We start from the raw sequence: 7,201 nt of genomic DNA, 5'->3' as shown, positions 1-7,201 counted from the left end.
TGGTCAGCCTGGCTCTGATACCAAGTCTGTCACGACCGGATTTTTGGGATGATAATTTCCCAGAAAAACGGCCTTTATGCTCACCAGCCCCAGGATCACTGTTAGCTGATGAGACACCAAGTTGATACAAGAATTCCAAGCAAGGTACAAAAATATGTAGTACAAGACCATTGAGGCCTAGGAGTACAACATTTGGTTTCTAATGGTTGAGGGCGGAAGCGGTTGGATACATCTGCGTCTATGGGACTCCATTTCCCACAAGAACAGCTGACCAGGATAACTCCTATCTTCGCGAGGCTGCTATCGTCAATACGTAGGTTCCGAGGCTGTCACCGCGATGCTTATCCCCATGCGCGAAAATCTGGCCAAGACAATAGCCAGGGACAAGCCAGTGAGTACGTTTGAATGTACTCGCAAACATTAAGAACACGGGTATAATTTAACAGGAGGTAATCATACTCCAAAACATTTATGATGATAAGTCTGCCGTGAAGTAATCAGAAATCTGCGATGCACGTATACAGAGAAAAATATGGACGTGCAATACGGAAGTAAAAGAAATGCACTGAGCGAGTGTCTAACATGACTCCTCGAAAGGTTGCAAATAAATTAACGATGCCGCAGTAATAATACTGGTGCCAAACGAGGGTCTGAATGACTCCTCGAGAGGAAACTGCAAGAATAATAATGCCGCAGTCGGGCGTCGGGGCGACACCACATAAAGGGCTTGTAACAGAAAAAGCAAGACAGTGCGTGCCACAGTCGGACGTCTGAGTGACATCACATAAAGGGCTTATAAAAGAATAAATAGACCGCAAGCATGCCGCAGTCGGGCGTCTGAGCGACACCACAGAAAGGGCTTATAAAAGAATAATCACAGTGAATATCCAGGAGGTAGAACCATCCCAGGGATACTCAATAAAATACATAATGTAAATGGTTAGTCCATAAAAATTAAAACATGACTCTCAGATGTCACAGGTCATAAACAACAATCTAGTCTAGCTGTTTCTCCATCCGAAGACCGTCACTGAGTTCTAGCTAACTCGTTCTCCATCCGAATACCGTTACTATGATCCAGTTAGCCGTGTCTCCATCCGAAAACCGTCACTGAGTTCTAGTTAAATCGTTCTCCATCCGAATACCGTTACTATGATCCAACTCAGACTGTGGTCCTTACTCAAGAACAAGGCTATCCAACATGGATATATCCTCTGCAGAGGGAGTACTATTCACCCACGAGTGACGGATTTATTTAGCCCATCGGGACTAATTCCGCCTACGGCCTTTTAATTGAAAACACGGCTGACCTGCACACACCAGCTTAACTCACCGATGTCTGGAATCACCCACGACACCTGCCAAGCAAAACTCTAAGTGGGGAGGCTACAACCTCGACGTAGCATGGGATCAAATTTCTATTCGCGCGCTCTAAGGGGGTGCCCCCCCTCTTGGTCCCAACCGGAAAACACCCATGCCCCCGGACCAAGTGGCATGCCTATCGGAGGCCTCCGGTATCTTCCACTATGGCCTCTCTGTACGGTGTGTGCTTTCGTAAGGGGTTGACAACTTACTGAACCATACCCCGTCTGCGACAGGGACAAGTGGTGGTACCAACAAATAGGGAAGCTATAGATCAAGACTCGACCTACGACCGACTCAGGTGGTCCAAGTATCCTCCAACAAGATTACCATTAACAGATAAACTCACCACTCATCAAGCCTTTCCATGCTATACCGGACATACTCGTCTCAACGAGGAACTAGGGACAAGCTCGTGTCTACCCAAGACCACGACTTTCCCGGCTTCCTTCCGGTATACATGAGAAGCTCACGAGGGTGAAAATCATCACTGGCATATCCATTACTAATAGCAAAAAAATATCTCCATTATGCACATACGCGAATGATTTTTATCGTCACATAAAAATAATGTATGCTCCAAGTCAAAACGTGCTGAAACCATATCAAAACACCACACAAAATATTATGCCAGAGTTCAGAAATGCTTGCCTTCAAGAGTATGCAAGGGATGCACTTTTTTGGAAGCTCTCCCTTTTCTCCAAAAATCCTATTTTGCAAAATATCCAAGTAACAAATATTTCAAACACAGCACAAAAATTTGTCTCAAATATTTTTGAAATAAATCTTAAAATAAACTAGATGAAATTTGAGAGAGGTAGGAAAAAGAATTAACTCATTGGGAGTTTTATTTTAAAAGTTATAGCCAGTCAAAGTTTGGTCAAATCTTTGTTTTTAAATAAAACCAGAAAAGAAAACGTTTCGGGAGAAATACGCTTTCGCAGCAGAGGAGACGTACTCGGGACTTATGCGCCTTCACTTAAAACAGAGTAGACGGCGCGCGGGTCACTGACAGTGGGTCCAGAGGGCCCACTGGTCAGGTTTGACCGTTCTTCCCTCCCTCCTCTCTCTCTCTCTGCCCGAACGGTGGCGGCCTCCGGCGATCGCCGTCGACGAACGGCGGCCCTTCACGGGCACCCGAGGGTGGGGATGGAACGGCCAGGCTAGGGCGGTCCTCTTGGTGGTAGCTGGGTCGCCGGAGGTGGAAGGAGTCGCCGGCGGCGAGCTCCGCGGCGGAGGGGGCTACGGTGGTGAAGTGGTTTTTGGGCTCCGGTGGTCTCCGATCGAGGCCGAGGCGCTAGGCAGCTCCGCACGACTATGGGGAGACTCTTGGTGGCGTTGGATTGGCGGGGGAAGCTCCGTTTGCGACGAATGGCACTGGATTGCGGCGGCGGCCGAGCTGGCCGGAGACGAGGAAGAAAGGATTTTCCCCGACGATTGCTGGCTGCGGGAGCACTACGGGGTGGAATGGGGCTGCCTGAGTGCTCGGAGGAGCACGGGGCCTCCTTTTATAGCACGACGGGGCTGGCTCCGCGGCGGTGGATAAGATCGACGACGGGTCGCCGTTGATGTAGCTGCAGGGCGTCGTGGCGGCGACGAACGCGTGCCGACGAGCTTGGGATAAGACTGGGCTGATCACGGGGGCAGCTGGCGCGCTGGGGTGGCTTGGGCGGTGCCGAACATGGAAGAGGCCGCTGCCGACGCCGGCGTGCCGCCAAGGGCTCTGCCAGCGGCGCTGCAGGGCGCCAGAGAAGGTGTGGAGAGGGGGCGAGCTAGTGCGCGGTTCAGCGGTGGAGCAGGGGCCAGGGACGGGTCGCGTCAAGTGCGGCAGTGCGGCGCGGCGGCTCAGTGCGCGCGCGTGCAAAACGTGCGCTCTGGGCGCTCCCAGAGCACGCACGGGACCTGCTCGACGAAATGCCAGGGCGGTCTAGAGCGCGAGGGTGAGGCTGGCAATGAACAGGACTAGGGTAGAGGCAACTAGGAGTTCAGTGGACAAGGTTGCTGGGTTATTGGAGCAAGATCATAGTGCAAACTAGGAAGCATGCCCAAAACTGACTGTGCACATCAACTGTTCGACAGAATGCCAAGTGCACCTAGGCAACTCTTGGAGTGGCCAAAAACTCCAGATCAGGGTCTCTTTAGGTGTAGTAGATGATGTCAAGATCATATGGGCAAAACCAGAAACTTGTTAGTGCAAGTTTTGCAAAACTCCAGTTTTGGACAGAAAGAAAAAGGGTTTATTGCATGCACTTCAAAACCTCCAATGAGTCCACTCTTCTGGACTTAAGGGTTTTGAAGGGAAGGCTACAAGTAGGAAAAAGCTCAGGGTCACTAGAGCAAAATAAAGTAAGGTTGCAGTACAAATCACCAAATTGGACCAGAATGCAAAAGAGGGTGATTCACTCAAATTTTTCAAAAAACATCACTGGATTTTTGCATAGAGTTGAATTGTATGCATCCATTGACATCCCCAAATACTTGGAAGAATTTTTAAAGAAATGTTTAAATGGGTTGTAGTGCAAAAGTGCCTACTGGACCAGATTGGGAAAGTTGGTGTAGAGCTCAAAATCTCCAATGGCCAAAAGGTATTTTTGCATAAAAGTGATGTGGAAGCATCACATGACATCCCCAAATTTTGGTGAAAATTTTAAAAGCATTTATCAAATGGTTGCAGTGCAAAACAGGCTCCAATTTCAAAAGAAATCATTTTAAAAGAATAAAGCTCTGAGAACACAAATCTTGCAATTTAAATCCACTGATAAAGAATTGTTTTATCATAGAGAGCATTCAAGTCCAACAATACCTTTTGAAAGTTTTCCACTTGAAGTAAAAATCCACAATAACAAAAGGGTAAATCTTGGCAAATGGGAAAGTTTTATTTCCTGGCAAAATTTTAATAATTAAAACAAGGTCAAAGTTTTGGGGTGTCACTGCAGAGGGACACACGAAGACATGCTCTGTCTCTAATTTCATAAACTACCTCCTTTACATCCAATAATACTCCATACCCTCATATTCTTGGGGTATCCAACATATCGAGATAAAACTCATACTTATTTTGTTCGAAATCCACTTCGTGGAATATCATTACGTTTTTCCAAGGGTCAAGTTTCCTCACAGGGTACTACCACCTTTAAAATGCACAATCTTCCATAGACCATATTTCTCATATCCTCGAAAATGGTCAAAATCTTTCTTCATAGATTAACAACTCATAAAATCCAAATCAATACCAATTATGCTAACTTTATTGATTCTCAAATTATTACAATCTCCTGCATTCCATTACATGCCTCAACCCGACACCTCACTAATAAAAGAAATGTCCACACTACTACTACCTTTTTTTCTCGTTGCTCTCAACTATTTATCACAAGTCTCCGTCTCCTTGGGGCATTCTCTGGCAAAGTGCCCTGCTTCATCACAACGGAAACATATTACTTCTGACATATCTCGAGGTTTCCTTGTGATTATATAGCCTCCTGGGGTCCTCATCTTCCCTTTTGGGCAATCATTGAAGTAGTGTCCTGAATTTTTGCACCTGAAACATGTGATATGACTCAGGTCTCTCTTTGTAGAAATTGGGTTGTTCCTGGGATCCAATCTACTTCTCTTCCTGGACTTTTCCGTTCCAATCAGGGCTTCTATTTCCTGTGGGTCATACTCTACATCCTCTGTCGGGAATTCCACTAAATCCCCGTTCAGACAATTTTGGGAGATTTGTCCTTCTTCTCCACATGAATAGCATGACTTGGTGCAGGGTTTAATTGGTTCTTCTTTGGGTGTGTCCTCCACCTCTTCCTTCATCACAGATTCCTCTAAAATTTCCATGAGGGCTCTTTTCATTGCTTCTTTCTTCTGTTGGACGGTCCTTTGTACCATGGGGTAGATGTGACACTGAGAAGGGTAGTGGGTAGTCCCTTCACACAAGAAACAAGTGATCTGCCTAGTTGGGCATTCTTCAACTGGGTGACTTCCTTCACAATTTGGGCATTCATCCTTGTGTTCCTTATGGTTGTGTCCTATTTCTCCACAAGGCTTGTATGCACAAGGTTTCTTCATATCCTTTCCATAAGGCTTCAATTTCTGGGACACAAGACGAGATCCTTGTACAGTCCACTTAAATTCTTTCCAAGTGGTTACTCCTTGCCATCAATTGATGGTTTGGTACATCCTCCACCAAGTAGCAGCACCTCTTTCAAAACATTGAAGATCATGCCGGGTCATATCCTTTCCGACTATAGGGTTATTCTTCATGTGATCCTCCATGTTCTGAATCCATCGGTCCGTCTCCAATTGACTCATCGGTCCAGAAAATACAAGCTCATCTCCATTCATCCTCTATTGGGTCCATGGGTTTGGGGTGAGATAAGAGAGGTCGAGAGGGATACACACAATGCAAACAATAGTTTTGAAAAGACAGATTTTTATTGTGGCTGTCGGAAAAAACATCAAACAAATGACAGCTCACAAACGTCGCATCTAACGTAAGTGTATAACAGGGGTTTGGTCTTCTAAAGGTCAATAAATCTTCAAAGTCGCCAAACTCTTCGATTCTTGTTCATGTCTCCGATGGCTTCTTCCGATTGTGCTTGCCCTTCTCAAGTTCTTTTGCCAAATCATCTCTGTTGACGCGAAGTCCCTCGGGACATCCTTGAATATTCCGGAGTTGCATTCCAAACTTCTGGGTTTCATCAACCTCGACATGGACCATGATCTTATTGTCCTTCAGTTCCTGACGAGTCTCCGTTATCTCGAGGTTTTGCTTTCCCAGCTTGGCTACTTTTAGTTTTTGGGTTCTGAGTTCTTCACGAAACACTTCTTTGTCAAAAACTTCTTGATGTAATACTCCAGATCCTGGTGATACACCGGTCTAAAGTTAAAACTTCATCTTGCTGATAGGTGCTCCATCAGCCTTCTACCATCCAATCCTTCCATGCATATGCATGCATAACTCGGCACGGTGACAATAGCATAAGCAGGCGATAACATCATGGATAGCCGTGTTTCTGCTCTTGTCATTTCCATGAGCTATCTCTCCATAGTTGATATCTCCTGCCTTAGGGTTTTCCTTGAGAGAACTTTGAGTTTTTAACTCTCCATGCTCCGGTCTTTCTCCGATACAACTTGATCTCGGGTATTGACATCTTCCATAGTCTGCCAAGTTCCATAAGGGTAGCCTTCCTAGGTCATAAAAATCTGGGAATTCTTCAGAGTCTCCAATTCTCCTAGTCTTCGGAGTCTTCAACCATTGTAGTTTCCATTATCATAATGTATGGTAAAATCCTCTTCATTCTAAATGGTCTTAGTTGTCCGATATCTTGTACTTCTTGGAGTGGTCTCGTCCGTCGAATTTTCGAGTGGTCCAAAGCGGAAAGGGGTATGGTCTCACTTAAAGGGAATGTTTGAATAAGCTCAGAAAGGAGAGAGGTAAAAGATCCTTTTGAAAAGAAAGTTTTAGGGAAAATCCTTCCTATGGGCTTGCCAGTTTCTAGGGTCACGTCCTACAGTCAACATGTGCTCTGATACCATCTTGTAGCGACCCGACCCGAATGGATCAAGTCTCTGTGCTTAAGTGTCATCCCTGGATCGGTATGCTGACACACACAGTACTCAAGGATTATAACAGAGGTAAATCACATGTATAAAGTAACGTAAATACTATTACCTCAATCCAAATAGCGGAAGTAACAAGGTTGTGGATTCCCATCAACACCAACGGCAAAGTTGAGTGTAGAAATCGTAACCCTAACGTATCACTTACTCGTCGTAAGATATCCTGCAACATGAAATGTTGCAGCCCGAAAACGGGTCAGCACATGAATATGCTGGCAAATTC

This window comes from Triticum aestivum, chromosome 7D, assembly GCF_018294505.1.
Source record: "Triticum aestivum cultivar Chinese Spring chromosome 7D, IWGSC CS RefSeq v2.1, whole genome shotgun sequence".
Taxonomy (NCBI): Eukaryota; Viridiplantae; Streptophyta; class Magnoliopsida; order Poales; family Poaceae; genus Triticum; species Triticum aestivum.
This window is presented reverse-complemented; position numbering follows the sequence as displayed.